The following is a 20,306-nucleotide window of genomic DNA, read 5'->3' as shown; positions in this document are numbered from 1 at the left end:
GAAAATCCGTCCACCCGTTTAGGCTGTGGAAATGTGTACAGATGGACGCACAACCGCACAGACGCACAGACGTACAGACGCACGGACGGAATTGCGAGACCCACTTTTTTGAAATTCTCCATCATCGTAATGTTGGTTTTGATTAAAACCTCAAATTTTTTTTTCGACACGAAACCAATACTTGCCCTATAGAGCAAGTAAAAACTGGTTTTAACATAGCTCACAGAGCTTTTCTTTTGAAAATTTAATTTTTGAAAGCTGTTTCAGGTTCGAAAAGATTTATGGTAACAATTTGTAAAATATTTTTTTTTTTTTAACTATTAAGAAAAGTGTTCTAACTATAGTTAAAAAAAGTGATATCGTAAAATTTGTACTTTTTTCGAAAAGTTCCAAAAAAATTTCGATTTTTGCTTTTCAAAAATTTGTCTCTAGTTCGAATATATAACAAAATATACGTATTCAGAGCGAGCTTTAGTATTTTATACCTTGTTTTCGAAAAACAAAATTTTAAAATTTTCAAAAAATATTCTTTTGAAAATTTTAAAATAAAAAAAAGTGATGAATATTATGTAGGTTCTCTGTATTTCTGTAACGTATTTTAATTTTATAATGTTTCAAGGTTATTTTAAGTCCCAAAAATTGCAAAAAACTCCTTACCACCCCAAATTCGAAAATCCAAAAATTGAGGCAGTGAGAACAATTGTGGCGTAACCTACTTTTTTCAGAAATGTTTTTTCTATAAAATATATCTATTTTAATTTATAATAGATTCATGCATACACTCAAAACTAGATGGCACACAAAAAAGTGTTGTTTTAAAAAACCCTGTATCTTAAATATCTAGCTCAAAACCTAATTTTATGGCTTACGCCACTATTGTTCTCATAGCTTCAATTATTCGATATAATTTGAGTAGGGGAAGTGGGGGAAAGACGGCCCACTTACTGTTTGATTGTCAAAGTGTCAAACCAATAAAAAACATCTTTTAAATAGAATAAAGTTTTTATTCATTAAGTTAAATGTTTTTTGCAGAAACTCTTGTTATTATAACAAAATAAAAAAAATACTGAACAATAGATAATATACGTTTTGAAAAAACATCTAACAAAAAACCGTCTTGCCCCCACATGGAAGATTTAACATTGAACTTCTTTTTTCACTTTGTTTAAGCTACCAGAGCTTCCAATTTCGCCCATTGGCGGTCTTGCCCCATTCATATCATATTTGATGTTCTGTATAATTTTTTTTAAATTCATCTTTATGACTCCTTCTTTCGCAGAAAATACTTTTTAATATTCACTTTCTAATATGAAAAAAAGGAAAAGTTAAAAATTTTAATTATTTCAGTGTCAAAAATACAATTGGCTTTTCACATGAAAGTCGATACCTAACAATTTGATGAAAAATCACAAAATTTACAGTAACTCTTCGGGGTACCAAAGGGAACCTATTTTATATTGCAAGTGTTGCCAATTTTACTTTTTTTCATACAACATAGTACGAAAACCGTCTTGCCCCCATAGGCGGTCATGCCCCCACTTCCCCTACCTATATTTAAATTATTTTGAAAACATACATCAATACGAATAACGTATAACTTAAAATTGAAGATTTCGAAAAAATAAAAATAAATGTTTCAGTTATTACAGATGGGGATGACCTACGCGATCGCGATCTCTTCTCAAATGTTACAGACTTTATGAAAACGAGCATTTTGAAGCATTTCCTAGAACTTCAAAAGCGTCAAATCAAACTCAAATGGTTTTTTACCTATACTGAAATGTAAAAAAAAACATGCTTAACATTATTCTTAAGGTATTTTAAAGGAGTATTTAATTTTTCAAAAAACATAAAAAGTCTTACGATAAAAACTGTTGAAAATTGAATTTCTCAATAAGAAGAGATAAGATAGTGGATCTAAATAAACATAAATCTAATAAGTTAAAATAATTGTTTTTTTTTTTTATACAAAAATAAAATCACTTCACTACTAAGTCGTAGGAACCAAGAAGTTACTTTGATCATTCAAGGTATAGGAATTCATGAAAAATTATTTTGAATTTAATTTTATTAAAAAAGCTATATATTTTGTATAGTTTGTTTTAAATAAAAAATTAAAAAAAAAAAAACAAAATTTGTTTTTAAAATTACTAAAATATCTTTTTAAATTGTGTGTATCTGCAAAGCAAATAATTCATTTAATTTCTTTTAAAACAATCTTTGCGAATAATATTGAAAACTATTGAGCTTACATCAGCATTAGTAAAACAGTATCACAGGTTTATAAAACGTTTTTGTTCAAAATTGTTCATTAACAGTGGTTAATGACAAGACAAGTTGAAAACCCTCCTTTTTTCGTTTAATTTATCTAAGAATTATTTACTATGGTTCGATTAGTTTTTAAAAAAAATTAGTTTGGTAGTCCTTATATTTCAAGTAAAATGTGTCAAAACAATCACTTATTAAAAAAGCTCTTATCATTCATGAAGTATCTTATGAGAGTTTTTACTGTAAAACCAAAAATATATTACTCTATACACATTTATATATATTTCTCTTAGATTAGGTATAAGGTCACATTTCATACCTCTGGCAATGTGCCCAAACAAAAAAAAAAAAAAATCTAGTGATTTGATAGGTATAATCGGTCTTTCTTTATCTGCATAATCGATTTTGTGTATATTTTCTTCTTCTTTATATTTTTCGTGGATTGAGGGCTTCGTGCAATTGACATTTAGGTACTCCTTTGCGCTCAGTGATATCTGATATTTTTCTACAAAATTTTGTTTTTTTTTTTTTTTTGTATTCACTTTTTGTATTGAGACATTTTGCAAAATATTTTTACTTTATTTTTTTTGTTTTGCTTTTTTGAATCATCGTCAAAAAGATATAAAAATACAAGACAGACAAAAAAAACCCTCTCAAATTGTGTTGACTTTCGATTCAATTTAAAATTGACATTCAATTTTGTCACAAGTTGATATACCTACTCTACTCGTCGTAAAGAAGATTTGATTCTTGTCATGTTTCTTATTTTTTTCTGGTTTGCTAGCGTCACCTTTCTTTGTTGCTTTTGATCAAGTTTTGTTGTTTTTTTTTTCTTGTGCAATAAAATGCATTTAAAATTTTTTTTTTTTTAAGTTTCTATTTGATGGTGATTGAAATTGAACTTGACCTCGAGAATAATGTGTTTGGTATTGAAATTTTTAAAGCGGTCAAGTACCTCCTAATACCCACATTGTGTTGTATGGCTTGTCTGGCTGAACTTTTGCATATTCTTAGATATATTAATGTACTCTATGCTTACAATGTCAAGAAGATAAATAAAAGAAAAGCCTCGTCTGGTCTGTTATTGAAATAAAATTAGATACATAATACGTGATGGTAGAAATATTTGCATGTAGACCTACAAGGTTAAAATTTTAATAATGTTGGCATGTTAAGGTTCACTATTCAAGGTCAGGAATAGAAGTTCTTTAATTTACATAATGTTTGATTCATTGTTGTAAAAACTAATTTTTTTTTTCATTACAAATTAAAAAAAAAATATTTATTGCAACTGAAGAAAATTTGCATCAAAAAAAATTTATTGAAATTAAAAAATATTTTGCATTAAATTAATTTTGCATTGGAAATAAAAAAAATTTTGCATTAAAAAAATAAAATTTTTAGCGCAAATAAAAATATTTTGCATTAAAAAAAATTTTTTTGCAAATAAAAAATTATATCCATTGACAAAATAAAATTCAATGCAAAATTGGTGCATTTAATTTTTGTTCGTCAAATTTCTTACAATTTTGGCTATTTGACCATACATTAGCAATTTCAACTATAATATCGAACCAAAATTGTCAAAATTGTAAAAAATTCGATGAATATAAAAAAAAAAATATTTAATAACACATTTCGCATTGAATTTTTTTTTTTTTTCAATGCAGAACGTTTTTTATTTGCAATACATTTTTGTTTTAAAGCCAAATATTTTTATTTGCAATAAAATTTTTTTGAATGCAAAATATTTTTATTTACAATAAAATTTTTTTGAATGCAAAATATTTTTATTTGCAAAAAAAATTTTAATTTCAATGCAATTATTTTTAGTTACAATCACATTTTTTTAGTGTAAAATTTTTTTATTTGCAACAAATTTTTTTTTTTTTTTTTTGTTTAATGCAATTATTTTTCACTTTCAATAAAAATATTTTTTTTTAATTAAATTTTGTTCAGTTTCAATAAATGTTTTTTTTTTTTTGTATCTTTTTTTTTCTTACAAATAGTTTGTTACATTTCAAAAGGATAAACTATATTTTTTGCTCAATTTCCTTCAATGAAAAAAAAAAAATACTATAACAAAAATCCTTTCTTCTAAAAATAATATTTTCCCAGAAATCTACTTGAAAATAAGCACCAACAAAAATTTCTGTTATTTTTGTTATTCTTCATTTTTATACCAACAACAAAAAAAAAAAACCCTATATGCCCCAACATAAGTCAGTTGAAAAAAGAGGACAATGCGACTACTTGTCAATTGTCATTATTGATTTTGACATATGTGTGCTGCTGTGCTGTGCAGCAGAAAAACTGGGCAACGACAATGACGACGACTACACACAGAGGACCATTGTCATCGGCAAGAGTGTCAAATCAATTTTGTGCTTATGTCTATAAAAAAAAAAGTTTGAATGAAATTGACTATTGTGTAATGTGAGAGTAAATAGAGTTTATATACAAATCTGGTATCCCTATTGAATAGTCGAGAGTGGGCGGACAAAATATTATATATCCTTTGAGTATATGTAAATTGACAAGGCGCCATCATCGTTTGATCTAGTGTTGTGTTTTGTGTATGTCCAAAAAAATAAATAGGGTGACCATATTTCATGAAATAAAATGTAAGGAGTTAAAGGATTTTGACTTTATTTGTAACCTTTGCGTGGGCATGACTTATCAAAAACACACGTGTCGAAAAAATAAGCAATTCAACAGAGATAGCAAATAAGATCTAGAGGGAAAAATTAAGGAAGAACAAAAACCATTAAACAAACACCCACATATCAGGTCAAAATCAAAAGGCATGTGTAGGATTAAATAATAATGAAGCAAAAGAATAGTTTATTACCAAATAAATACTAAACGTGTAATTTTGTCAAACAACCAACGCATTTTGGTGATGCATCATTATGTGTGGAACAATTTGAATATTCTTTTCGTAGAAAAAAGGATGAAAATTGAACTAATTTCCATAACAAAAAGTGGACATGTCCTTTTTTGGTATAGAAAATAAGTTATTAGGTTAAATACAAACTTTATCATGTCATTTTTAAAATTGAGAGAAATTTCATATTTATTTTAGTATGCAATCGTAATTGTTTTCAGCTATATTTGTAACTTCAAACAAATATTTAATTTTTTCATAATACATAATTAGAATAGGTATTATTAAATAAAAAATAGTTTACTATACGTTTAAGTCCAGTTAATTATACATTCCCGGAATTTTAATTTTGATTTGGTTTTACTAGTTTTTATTATATGAAAAATGTTTTAATTATATTAGAAAAAATTGTTTGGAGAAACTATTGAAATTGCCTTAATTGTCAAATAAAATATCGACATAGAAGTATAGTTTTAATCTTAATTCAACCCAAAAATTTACGTTCCTGGAAAGGAAACGACATTTTGAAAAAAATCCTTACGCAAGAAAATAAACAAGATAATATCTTGTTTATCTTACGTAAGGTTTTTTTGACGTGATAACGTCTTTAAAATCGATGAACCATGACAGCCACCACAAAAAAGTGACGCCATTTTCTAACGTTCCACTCTCGCACTTTCGCAGTGCGGAAAAATTTCAATTAAAAATTAAAAATAAACTATTACAGATACAACAAATCTTCTACAGCTTATTTGAAAGATAATAACCTAAAGTTAAATATATTTGAAGGATTTTAAAAAAAATCCATCTTTTAATAGGGTAAATAGGGGTAAAACAAAATTTCAAAAAATTGGCTATTTTCTAAACGCCACAATGTAAAGAGTTGAATTTTTTTTTAATCAATAGATAAATTTATTGCAAGACTGACAATAGTATTGAAAATATTCTAAAAAATTTCAAAACCAAGCTATTAATGGTTTTCTAAAACTAAAACATGAAGTAGACCTTTGACGAATAAGTGATTATAGGTAGGGGAAACTTTTTTTGACAATTTGAAAAACGTCATTCGAAAGATAATAACAAAAAAAGTCTGCTACGGATTTTTTTTTAAGTCTTTGTGTTTCGAAATATGAATTTTTGAAAAACACCTACTTATTTTGGGGTATTTTTGGGTGAGTATTTATTTTTTTTAAATTGTTCGTAGCGTTCAAAAAATCTCAAGCTAATAGAACATGTAGTATATGACTGTGCGCATACATGTGCAAAAAATTGGTATTTTAAAATGATTTTTGACCGAATAACGGAAAAAAACAATTTTTTTGTTTTTATTTTGATCTTTTTTGATTCAACAGATTAATGAATGAAATTTATATCGTAGATAGATAATAGACAGGACTAGCTATATCTGTGCAAAATTTCAATCAATTTTGTAGTCACAATTTTGAGATACCTAATGGTAAAATAAAGTTCTATTTGTCAAGAGGTTATATCTTTTGATCTAGAGCAAATACAAATTTGATTTTACTTTATTGAGCATTCTGATGATATTACCTTTCATTTGGTATATCACACATAACTGCTACATAATGTTAAATTAAAAAACTTGTGAAATACCTCAAAACACCTGTGGAGATCTGTTGATCAAGAACAGCCACTAGTGTGGGAAGTACCGTAATTTCAGTTTGGAATTTCGACATGCTTGGCTTTAAAAAATTCAAAATTTTTTTTGTAGGCATCGCAGAAATAAGATTGAAACGTCATATGAATGGTGAAACCATAAGCTTTTACATGATATAAAATTTGTATAGGTTGTCATTGAAAAAAATTGATTCAATAGCGTGAGAAGATAAAATTATATGTTTTTTGCTTTTTTTGATGAAAATTGATCGAGTTCAAATAATTCTAGCTCTTTTTGTAGATGTCTAATAGACATGATCTATATATATATATATTTTGAGCTGAAGCAATAAGCTTTCAGGTGGTATAAAATGTATTATAGGTTGTTACATAAAAAAAAATGGATTTTTGAGTGATGGAAGTGATTTTTTCACTTATTTCATAAGAAATAATTGTTTTTAATAAATTATTTTAATACGTTTTGCGCCAATTTTAAACCGATCTTCAATAAAAGGTAAATTTTAGAATAAAAATGTGCAAAACTCAAAAATTTACTGACTATACGTTATTAAAAAACTAAATACATATATATTTTGAATTATTCTTAATTTATTGTTTTTATTTTTTACAATTTAAATTATTCCTTTTTTGTAAAAATAATGTTGTAATTCGTTAAGAGAATTAACTAGAAGAATTTTATTTTGTAAAATAATGCAACATTAAGATAAAAAGGAAAAACTTGTGAAAGTCGTGGTAATAAAGAATTATTCTTCTTGGAATAAAAATAAAATTTTTAAAATCAATTATAGTTTTTTTTTTTTTTTGAGGAAATATTGCTATTTCAAAAAAACTGTTCTAACGAAGTGAAATCCAAAAAATTAAAATTTTCATTTCTCAACTTAGAATAACCGTATAGTAATACATTTTTATTACATTTTTTTCATCTGTGGGGTGACTTTGGAACACCCTGTTTATATATTTCTTATATTCGATAGCATGTATGTTATGACAATTGTACATTTAAGTGCATGTTTTTTGTTATTTTTTACAAAGAGTGGATTTTCAAAGATTGAAAATAAAAGACAGAGTTACCTATACAAGAATAGCATGTAGAGAAGAAATTACTCTTCCATTAAGCAAAACACAACAAAAGAACTCGGTCAATAGTTAAAATATGATGAATCGATGCGTAAATAGGATCAGAATCTACTTTTACATTCATTAGCTTTAATAAAGGATGCATTCATAATAAGATATTGCTATTAACGCAATACGCAAATGACCTAAAAATGGAAGTATTCAAAAAGTATTTAATAGAGCATTCATACTTGTTATGATTATTTTCTGAGTAAGTATGATATAGAAACTAGCACACTCGTGCTCGAGTTATTTCGCAGTTTTAAGAATACTTACTTAATAAAGTAGTCTTCTTTAAATGTAATTGGACTCTTTCGGTTTGCTGAGTTTGAAGTCAAAAATCCTCTGTCATAAGTTCATTTTCGTGAAATTTGACTTATCTAAGTTCTTTGAAAATAAATTTTTCAATAAAAAAAACAATATGCTAAAGTACAATTGTAAGATTTTATGCATCGATTAGTTAACTCCAAACAACTTCATTTCGAAATCATTTTTGTATTTAACATTTTGTTTTTAAATAAATTTAGAAGGCATTTATTCAATAAGCATTTATTACCTATCTTGACTTTTTTGAATTTTTTTTTTAACTTAAACAAAATGAAAAAAAATTACATCTAACAATAGAAAATTAAATTTTAATTTAAAATTTTTTGTTAAACAAAAACTTTAATGAAACCTTTGTAGCTATTAAAAAGACATTAAAAGCATGTGGTGTGCATCAGTATAATAATGATTAATCATTTTAATGCATTTTAAATGATAACCATTTAAGCTATAAATAATAATTATAATAATAAAAGTGATTTGTACTATTACACAAGTTGTGCGGTGTTTGTGGTTAAAATTTATTGTGCAATGTCATATTTTTAAGAGTTTAAAATTAATTGTGTGTGAGAATATTCATTATATTATATTGTTTAAATGAAAAATGAAAATAATAAACAATTTGAAGTATAGAAATGAATAATATTCTGGTAGGAAAGATAAAAATGTAGGTAATGTAAGGCTTTGATATACCTAAATACATAACTCCTAATTTAAATATGTTCGTATGTATATTGAAACCACTTTAAAAAATTATAGCCCAGCCAAATTAATGTTTAACCTCGAAATGAATGCTAAATTGGGGGTACTTTCATTGTTGCTTCAAGTCAAAATTGGTTAACTACTCTCTTTTCAAACATGTCTTCAATTTTCCTCGTCAAGTTTGAAATCAACTAATTTCAATTCCTAATGATAGGGAAGACACATAAATGTTTAAAATTGAATTCTATGTTTTTGCGATGTTTTTTTTTGTTTGTCATAATAGAAACGTTATAAAGACTAAAAGTGTAGCCGGATAAAAATAAATGTGGTATTAGACAAAGCAGATAAATATCCTATCAATAACAACCGTTAACATAAAAAAATTAGTTCAATGTTATTTGCGATGATTATATTAGTTATATAAAAAATATTATCTAGACTAAAGGTGTGGCTGAATAAAAATGGTAGTGGTACATGGATAAAGCTGTTAAATGGTGCCTTCCAACATAAACTTTTTACTTTAAAAATTCAATTTTATGTTTTTTTCGATGTATTTATTAATTTATTATAGAATTATTCATGGAGACTTAATGCTTGGCCCTTGGCCGGATTAAAATGTAAGTAGTGTATAGACAGAACGAATGAAGAATGTTTATCTATGTTTTTCTGCGATATTTTTATTAATTATTATTTAAAAATTCTCGGTGGCTAAACGCGAAGTCGATTAAGATCAACCGTGTCAGTATAGAAAACCTTTTTTTTGCGATTGAATTTGAGTTTTAAATTCTATGTTTTTTTTCGATGTTTTTATTAATTGAAATAAAAAACTCATTCCCGGATAAGAATTATATAGATATTTTAGAAAAGCGACTGAATGGGATCAAGATTTTATTTTGCATTAATAGAGAAAGCTTAATTCTATGTTTTTTTGCGATGTTTTTTTTTTGTCACCTATCAACTTTTCTAAAACGGGTTATATGTGCAAAAAATTGACAAATCGTATGTATGTATGTAGTTAGACTTTCCCAAAGTCGCAACAATGTCACACCCTTTAAAGTGCAAAATGTAAATAATTTTTACCGACTTCCAAAAAGGAGGAGGTATTCCATTCGTGTGTACTTTTTTTGTTGTTGTTTATGTTTGTTACCTCATAATGTCAGAACTTTGGACTGAGTGAACTAATTTTGATAATTCTTTTTGTATTAGAAAGCAGATGCCTGCAGTGTGGTTCAATTTCAATTTTGTTCAGTTCTGGTTCTGGCTATAGAAACTATAAAAAAAAACCATAAAACACAGTTTAGATCCATGAAAATCGGTTTTGTTTTCTTGATAAAAATGATAATTCAATATCTTGTGTCTCTTTGAGAAGAGGATGGAAGAAATTGAAGCGAAAGTTTTTTTTTTTGTTTTTTTATGAAAGCGTTTACATGTGGGTAAGGAAATTTTATTTCATTTTCGAAAATCTTTTTTTTTTTGTATGTCACACCCGTAACGCAATTAAGTCAACTTTGTTTTCAATCAATTAAAAATATTCATTTCATTTCCCCTAGTATTCAGGCTGGATTCCATGGAGATAATGCGTAAAAAAATTTCAAAAATTTTGAGTAAAAGTGTCACACCCGTAACGATGAAAGAGTCCATAATAATGTAGTTATTACTTTAACAGCTTTTATTTGCAGGTGATTGATTTTTCAATTATTCTCCATCTTATTGACCATAACACAAACTGTGACATAAATGGAGCACATAATGAACAGATAAAAAAAAAAAAAAACAATTGACTACAAGTTGCAAAAATTCAATTGAAATACTCCATCATCACCCCCGGGTTCTACTCTCTCTCTCTCTTTCAAACAAAAATGTGTGCCTTCCGGGGTTCTGATCCTGGAAAGTGTGGTGATGAGGAAGTAGTAGAAAAAGCTCAAGCAATCTGTTGTTTTTCAGCAGCATCCTAGCGCAAAAGGCTCATCCTTTTTTGGCGGGAAAATACTATAAACCAACTTTGAATACAAAATAGCGTTGGCGGTGTCGAATAGTCGCAGTAGTCTTATACCCTACTCTTTCCGTACTAAGAACTAACTACTCAACACTAGAATAAATGAGAATACGTACCTTTGTTGCATATAAAATGCGAATCCGAAATGTGAATGCAAATTTTATTCCGAGAGCACGAAGAGCAATCCAAAAAATTGTTTTTGTATACGAATTATTCTGATGTTTTACTGTTTTTATTTTTGTATTTTATTGTAAAGGAGTCTTGTTGTTGTTGTTGTTTGTATCTACAAAGATAGAAAATAAAAATTCACAAAATTAATTAGTTTAATGAAGCAACAGAGTCTAAGAAGAGAATATGAATATCAGAAGGAAAGAAGAAGGCAGACGAGACAAGAGAACAAGTTGAAATAAAAAAGACGACGGGACGAAGGATGAAGAAGGATGTTTTGGTTAAGTAAATAATCAGGATATCACTTGAGAATGTAAATTTTCTCAAGACACGAAGATATGATGTTTGCAAATTGCATTCCTAAGGAGATTGTCAAGTAGAATTCGTTGTTCGGTCTGTTTGCTATTTTATTATTTCGTTATATTTGCTAAGGGTATATAGTATATCCACCACATACAATCATGCATAAATGTATGTCTATGTGGGTACTTATAGGGTAGATAGATAGAAAAATACAAGTTTAGGGGATGGATGATGACGTTGAGAAAATGGAAAAGACTTGTGTATGCAATCAGAGCTAGTTTACTTTATCTGAATTAAAGATGGAAGAGTAATTTTATTATTCTTGTGGGTAAATGGAAGAGCTTCTATATGTAGATATTGTATAGAATATAGAGACATTGAAAGAGCTTTGCTTGGGTAGAGCTCTGAAGCTGACTAAATAATTAGCTGTTCAAATACAAGTAAAGAGTTTTTTTTTTTTTTTTTAATTTCGTTTATTTTTTATTTTGTATTCATGAAGAAGGAAAAAGAGAAAGTTACGGTTAGGTACAAGCTAATTTATTTGCGGAATTTTTTTTTTTTTTTTGAAAGAGAAAAACGAATGCAATGCTTTCAGAATAAGAATGTTTTTTTTTTTAAGTAAGAACTTATATTAAAGAATAATAAGATGTTTTCCTTAAATTTTAACTAGGTCACAAGGTAAAAGCGTTTTCATTGGGTATTTTTAAAGTTCTGTTCCGAGAAAAAATTTCAAGTGCCCACTAATGTTCCTTAAAGGGACGTACCTACTTTTAGAAAGATCTTAAGTAGGTACTTATAGTAAATTCTATAAGAAGAGGAAAATTTTAATTTGTCTTCTTATATTTTCAAAAAATAAAAAACTATAAAATTTTTTTCGAATCTCAATATTTATGGTGTGACTTGTGACCTTTTGTTATTCGTTTTGTGTTTTTTTTTTTTTTTTTTTTTTGATAGTTTTAAAAAGTAATAACTTTGCGATATAAATACTATAAGGCAAGTTTTGGATACAAAAAAAAAAAAATAAACTCGGGATAACAATGAGGCATGGCATGGCGATAATGAAGAATGCAAAGAAGCTGGATCTTGTAATTCTGTCCGCTGTCGTCTCAATCTCAAGCTACAGCCCAAACTACTGAATTAACGCTGCCGGCCACTACTTTCCATATTACCAAAATGGAAAACGGGTCTGACAATTTTGACAGTGTTGTAAATAAGGTCCAAATTTTGAAAAAAAAAAAAAATAAAATTCTTAAAACTATTTTAATACCTACATAGAGAAAATGATCACCTAGAATTTCTGTATAATTTTTTGACAAGATGTTAAATTTAGCGGAAGATGAAAATCTTCTTATTTTTATGACAATAAGAATATTTTCATCTTAAATCAAGTGGATTTCCGTTTAATTTAAGAAGGAAGTCATCTTGTCAAAATAACCATGCAGAAATCTGATTAACCTTACACATATTTTGGAATGCCATACATCTATTTCCTATATCTTTTAAAAACAAAATTATTCATTGAAAAAAAAGTAATGTTGTTTCAGAAGTTAAAATACTTAATGCTATATCAGATATCTTAGACAGTTTTCCAAAAACATATTTGGCGTTTTGTAATTTTATTTCAAAATTGATTGCATTGGAAGTTGAACGAAATTTTTTGGAAACTGTAGTAACTGGAGAACCTTTTTTTTTCTAATAAAAAAAGTTTAATATTACTTAATTATAGATCAAAAACAAGATTTATCAAAAAGAAAATTCTTGGATTTCCAAAATATTTTTTTTTTTTTGTTAAATAAATTTTTTTGAAAACCGTGAATTGTTTTTTTTTTTTGTTTTATTTTTTTTTGAAGAAAAATGGGAAAAATTAAAGAATAAAAAATATGTTTGATTTTTAAGATTATTGATTTTTTAAAAGTAAATCTTGAATTTTATATTTTTTTTTTGTGTTTCGTTGATTTGGTAAAAATTTCAGACTCAATTGCTACATGGATCCTATAACTATAACATATTTTCTTCGAACAAATAAAAAAAATCAAATTTTTAACGAAATTAGTCGATTTGTCTTTCACAATCAAAAGCAGAGCAACAAATGTTAGCACAGTGAATTTAAGGTAGGTTATTAAAGGCTCTATAGTTCATTATCCAAAATTTCTCCAAAGAATTCAAGTAAGGTATAACTACATAAAATATATATGAAAATATTTCATTTTACCTCCACCGCAAGAGTCAAGGTACACATTTTGACCAACTTTTATTTTCTTAAAAGTGAATCCATTAGCCTTTTAAGTAGTGTAAGTAAAATCCTAGAAAAAGTCCTTAAACAAAAAATAGGAAAGTTTATCTGCGATAAAGAAATTTTACCAGACCACCAATTTGGATTTAGACAATTCCACAGCACCTCTCATCAAGTTAAGAGAATCTGGGAAATTGTCAAAAGAAATCGATCTCTAGATAGATCTACTGGAATGATCATTTTAGACATTGAAAAAGCGTTTGATTCTGTCTGGCACAATGGCTTAGTTTACAAATTGTTGCATTATAAATTTCCACCTCACTTGAGTAAAATTGTTCAAAGTTTTTTGTCGAAACGTCGTTTTAAAGTTCATGTAAATTGTGGTGTTTCTAGTTTGTTTGAATTTAATTTTGGTGTTCCCCAGGGTTCTGTACTTGGGCCAATATTATACAACATTTATACCTCAGATTTCCCGCATCTTGAAGATTGTGAATCAGCAATATTTGCTGATGATACAGCAATACTATCATCGCATAAATTCAGTCTCAATATTGAGACGAATCTCAAAAATGCAATTGAAGTACTGGAACGTTATTATAACAAATGGAAAATTAAGCTCAACTTGGAAAAAATGCAAGCCATCTTTTTTTCAAGAAAAAGAAAAGCTTGCTATCTTCCAAGTAATCAGCTCCAAATCAGTGGTATAAATGTAGATTGGGAAAAATCAGTTAGATATCTTGGTGTATACCTTGATTCTAAGTTAACGTTTCAAGAACATATAAATAAAACACTGAAAAAAATAAGTGTAGCCATAAAAATGTTTTACCCATTTATTCATAGAAAGTCTCTGTTATCAAATAAAAATAAGATAATACTGCACAAAGTCATTTTTCAATCTATCTTTCTGTATGGATGTCCCGTCTGGGGAGATTGTGCAAAATGCCACATACAAAAACTACAAATCTCGCAAAACAAGATTTTAAAAATGATGTTAAACCTACCATGGCATTATTCAACACAAGATCTTCATAATAGAGCAGGTGTTGAATTGATTTACGAAAGAATTCAAAGATTAAATGAGCGATTTATGTTAAAATGTAGTTTTGCTGAAAATAGCCTTATTAGTGAATACTGTTTATAAAATCTCTGTAAAAATAATATATAATATATAATTTGTACATATTTTTTTTTTTTTTACTTGCATGTTAATTATTTATCTATTTGTTTTTTGTTATTTATTTGTTTATTTATTTATTTATTTATTTATTTATTTATTTATTTATTTATTTATTTATTTATTTATTTATTTATTAATTCATTTGTTTATTTATTTATGTATATATATTTTTTTGTATTTATTGTTTGCTTATTTATTAATTTATATTTTTGTTTGTTTATTTATTCACTTATTTATTTTTTCATCTGTTTATTTAATTATTGATTTACTTTTTATTTATTTATTTATTTATTTATTTATTTATTTATTACTTATTTATTATTTATTTATTCATTTATTTACTTAATTATTTATTAATATATTTATATATTTATTTATTACAAATGTTCAATCATCTAGTGATTTTAGTTTTAAGTTTTCTTTTTTTTTATATATAAAAAAAAACAAATAAAAAACTAAAAAAAATCATAAAAAAGGAAAAAAATTGTATAGAAATATACAGGGTGTCCCACAGTCACCGCCCCAAATGAAAACCATGGATTCCTGAGGTTATTTTAAGTCGAAAAACTTAAGAGGTATTTTTCTCGTTTTCGTCCCGTTTTCGAGTTACCACGGTTTTTATGATTTTTGCTCTCTTGTCCTTTAATTGGCCTTATCTTTGCCAAACTTAGTTTGATTTGAAAGATTTTTTTTACAACCAATCAAGAATTTATTACAGTTTTAGTTTGTCTCAAAACTGTTTTTCTGCGGATCACCGTTTCTCCACAATCTTGCATCAAACACAATTTTCTTCGCTTTTTAAGTTGTTTTTTACGCTTTCATATCATTTAAGTCAAAAAAACACGTTAATGAGTATTAATTTTTTGTGCTTTTTATTAAAGCCCAGTTTATTTTAATAAAAAAATAAGTTTTATTTCATAAAAAAGGCTACTGAAAGTAATTAAAAAAAATAAACAAACTGAGTGAATTAAAAAAAAAATAATTTTTAAATACAAAATTAATTTAAATGAATTAAAAACTTTTTCTGAGCTATTATGGTTAAGAAAAGAACAAATAAATAAAGCTCAGAAAGAGGTAAAATTCATTTAAATTAATTTTGTATTTAAAAATTATTTTTTTTTTTAATTCACTCAGTTTGTTTATTTTTTTTTTTTTAATTACTTTCAGTAGCCTTTTTTATGAAATAAAACTTTTTTTTTTATGAAAATTAACTGGGCTTTAATAAAAAGCACAAAAAAGCAATACTCATCAACGTGTTTTTTTGACTTAAATGATATGAAAGTGTAAAAAACAACTTACAAAACGAAGAAAATTGTGTTCGATGCAAAATTGTGGAGAAACGGTGGTCCGCAGAAAAAAAGTTTTGAGACAAACTAAAACTGTAATAAATTCTTGATTGGTTGTAAAAAAATCTTTCAAATCGAACGGAGTTTGGCAAAGATAAGGCCAGTTAAAGGACAAGAGAGCAAAAATCATAAAAACCGTGGTAACTCGAAAACGGGACGAAAACGAGAAAAATACCACTTAAGTTTTTCGACTTAAAATGACCTCAGGAACCCATGGTTTTCATTTGGGGCGGTGACTGTGGGACACCCTGTATAAAATATAAAAAAAAAATGTTAAAATATAATTAGATAAATGATTTATATTAGTATAATTGTTATTTATATTATATATATGTATATATATATGTACATATGTATTTTTTTTTTTTTTTTTATTTAAATGAAGGTTTTTTCGTTCGTGTTTTCCTTCAAACTCTCTGTTATTATGTAAATAAATATTGTAAAAATAAAAAATAATGTTTCAGTAGAAAGATAATATATATCAAATCTCTGTATGTAAAATGTGCGGTGGCAAACCTTTTTGAAAAAATTATAACGAAATAAAGAAATCAAAAAAAAGTGAATCCATAATAGTATATTATTTCTCGGACAATTTTATTTTCAATAATTTTGTCTTCGGTGGTTTTTGTTTAAAAAAATGGAGATATTGAAAAAAAAAAACGGATTGGGGTCAAAATTCTCCCGGGGTCAAAATTCTTTTGTTAAAATTCTCCTTTCAAAATTTTGCTTTACAAAATGCTGCTTTTAAAATTCTGCTTTTCATAATTCTGTTTTTCAAAATTCTGCACAAAATTAAAAAAGAATTTTGAAAATGTTAAAAAGCGCGACCTTTTCAACATTTTCCAAACCCTTTTTTAATTTTTTGCAAAATTCTCTAAAATCATCTTCTTGAAAAATGATCTGCTTATTTGATTACTTACCTACATAATTTGTCATTCTTTGAATGCATATTAATTTTTGTTTTATAAATGAATAAATTTGAAAATATTAAGAAAAGGTTTTTAATACTAAACATGTCCGAAAATAATTCAAAATTTTTTAATTTATCAAATAAAGATGAATATTCAAAAATTTGAATAAGAAAAGGAATATTTTTTAGGTATCAAACAACATCGGTTCCAATAAGTTATAGATCTTATTTGAAAAAAAGTCAGTCTATGCGCATTTTAAAAAATATTTGCAACACTTTAACAAAAAAATTTAGGACAGTACCAATGTTGAATTATATTAATGAGGTGTATTTTTCTTTAGTCAGCGCATATGCTATAAAAAAAAAAAAAACAGAATTGGCAGAATTTTGTTGCTCAAGTATAATGCTAGCAGAATTTTGAAGAGCAGAATTTTAAAAAGCAGAATTTTGAAAAGCAGAATAGAAAAAAAGCAGAATTTTGAAAAACAGAATTTTCGTTAAAAAAGCAGAATTTTGAAAAGCAGAATTTTGAAGCCAGAATTTTGACCCGATCCCAAAAAAAAATGAAACATATTTATTTTTCAAGATGACAGCAGTTATCGATGTTTAAGCATCCAAACTAGTTAATTGATTCTATGCTAAGGGGATACAGCCTACCACATTCCAAAAAAAAAAAAAAGTAGGATGCGAAAAATTGAAGGCCTTATTTATTTACTGTCAATTATATTTAAAGTATGAATTAAAAATTTAAAAAACTCTGATGTCTATCAAGCTAATTTTATATTTTCTAATTTTAGAAAATTACGAAAGTAGTTTTTATACATTTTTATGGATATTCATTCACACCTTCTTAATCCTGTAATTATTTTTTTTTTTTCAAACTCAAATTAGTTAAAAAAATAATAAGAATCAGAGTATTATCGTCTGATATTTTTGAAAGTAACTTCGCTGCTATAAATTAAAAAAAAAAATGATTCCTTTCTAAATAATACTCTTAAAATGTCCTTTCCAGGGCTTTAAAATCTGTCTTTAGTTGTGTTCACACAAACAGTGTAATAAATATTTCAATTTCATTTTTAATTCAAGAAAACCTTTCACCAAGTTGACTTAATGAAGAGTTAAAAAAAACACCTTTAGCAAAAAGCTACCATAAACATGTAATTCTTCTCTAAGTTTTTAGTTTTATGAAAAAAAAAAACTGTAAAAGGATTTGATTTTTTTACTAAAAAAAAATTGCGTACAATGTGTGAACAACCATTTTCTACTGACATAATCCCTAGTTGAAGTTATGTATATCCTTGACAGAGAGAAAAAAAAAATAATAAAAAAGACCATCTCACATATCGCATACCTATGGATATCAAACAAAAAAAAAAAAACAAAAAAAAAAGAATATGTTTGGGTATGGCTTTGGCATAAGAACTGGGTCTTATTTTGCCTTTACCTGAAATTGAAATGTTCTTAAATTTTGACATGCGTTAGGTACTTCTTTCTGTTATTTTTTTTCCTTTTTACCAAAAAAAAAAAACCTCTAAGACTCGTCCTTCTAATATACTGACATCTAAAGAACCTATCTCGATGGAATTCAAATGATTCCAGGGATTCATTTTGCTTCAATTCCCCAAGCACCATTCGCTGCTTTGCTTCTGGCTTGCTGCTGCAGAGGATGTCAACTTTAGAGATCATTTAAGAAAATATTTGAAGACAAAACGGAAACTGAAAGGCCGGAACACACGACGATTTCAAATAGGACACAAGTACTCAGATCAGATTAAGGACTTAGAATATAAATATCTCATAAGGGATTAGACCAGTCTATACTTCTAGAATATGTGTGTGTGTGTGTAGTTTATATGATGGGGATAAAAGGTAAAAGGACCACAAAAGAGAAAATACTAACATAGAATCGGCTTATGCGAGTGCTTCTTGTTGTTGTTGTTATTCGAGTACTGCACTTGTTTAAATATCTCTCGAATAGAATAGATTTTTATATATATATTTTCATACATTTTGTATACCTACACACATTCCAGGTATAGAGGAAGCTGCTTTTGGCTTTTATCTAATGGCCAGCCTAATGGATGTCTGTCATAACTCTTCTCTCATTCTGAGTGCTATGTACATTTATTCTGGCTGGGATGCTCTAGATATTAATCGATGAGTTGAGCATAACTAAAACACACCTGTCATACATATAAACATGAATTGTATTTCTGTGAAATACCTCCTTTCTCTGTATTTTCATCCCATTGGGCTTTTCACACAATAGTTATTATTAGAGGTTTTCAACATGTTTGACATTACATCGAAACAAAATTGAATGATTGAATACTTTTTACAGTTTTTTTTTTTTTTTTTTTTCAAATACATCTATAGGCTGTAGGACAGATATATTTTTTTAAACTGAATCACCTTCATAAAAAGCATAGAATAACTCTATGAAGGTATGCCAATGGCAGACAAATCAGTTCAAGGACACTTTTTTTTTACTTACGTAAATTAAAAGTTAAGAATTTTAATTCTTGACCGTGAAGAAGGTACCCAAAGCTTTTTCTCTGGTTGATACTTCGAAATGTTTATATAGAAGACGTAAGAAACAAACCGGGTCCTTTTAAAGGATTTTAACTGTTTTTTACTTTTTTTTGTTCCCGTATAAGAATATTTGAATTAAAAAAGAATATTTCAATTACATACTTTAAGACAGTGTAATAAAATGTAGGTACCGACAAATTAATTGCGCTTTACTTACTGTTTAAAGCTTAAAGGTTTAAAGTAGTTAAGATTGAAATTTAAAATAGGCTCTTGAAAAGAAAATAAATATTAAAAGAAGCGTATTTCCTCTTAAGTTTCAATTATCTATTTTGATAGTTAATTTTGTGATTTTTTTGTGGCATTAAAGAATAGGAGGTCATACTTGCCTATATAAAATTTGTTCTTTAAAAGGGTACAAAATAACTTTATTCCAAAATGAATTAAGCTAAAAAACTTCACTTGTACAAAATTCATTATTAAAAAAAATATTATTTAAAACTTTATCAGAACTTAAAAAATAAAATGCACGACAGGGTCGCACGTACTGGCTCTTAAAATTATTGTTTTTTGGCTATCAACTATCGAATATCGCGTTTGTCGATTCCACTCCAGATCTTGTAGATAGTAGATCAAACAAAAACTGAAAAGGCTAAACAAATGTATTCTTTCGCTTTTTTAAAACTATTGGTTAAATTCTATTAGGGCC

The 20,306-nt window shown here is 26.9% G+C and overlaps 1 long non-coding RNA gene across 2 annotated transcripts in view; it reads right to left on the bottom strand.

Annotated features, from left to right (window-relative positions):
• The window catches only part of LOC129912186 (uncharacterized), a 189,515-nt gene that overhangs the window by 74,404 nt on the left and 94,805 nt on the right, over positions 1-20,306 (bottom strand). For both annotated transcript variants that reach the window (XR_008771776.1, XR_008771777.1), the window contains exon 3: positions 11,048-11,214. This is a non-coding gene — a long non-coding RNA (uncharacterized LOC129912186). The remainder of the gene's footprint in view (positions 1-11,047; positions 11,215-20,306) is intronic.

The sequence above is a fragment of the Episyrphus balteatus genome, chromosome 2 (genome assembly GCF_945859705.1).
Source record: "Episyrphus balteatus chromosome 2, idEpiBalt1.1, whole genome shotgun sequence".
Taxonomy (NCBI): domain Eukaryota; kingdom Metazoa; phylum Arthropoda; class Insecta; order Diptera; family Syrphidae; genus Episyrphus; species Episyrphus balteatus.
The sequence above is the reverse complement of the archived record's forward strand: the minus strand, read 5'-3'. Positions and strand labels throughout refer to the sequence as shown.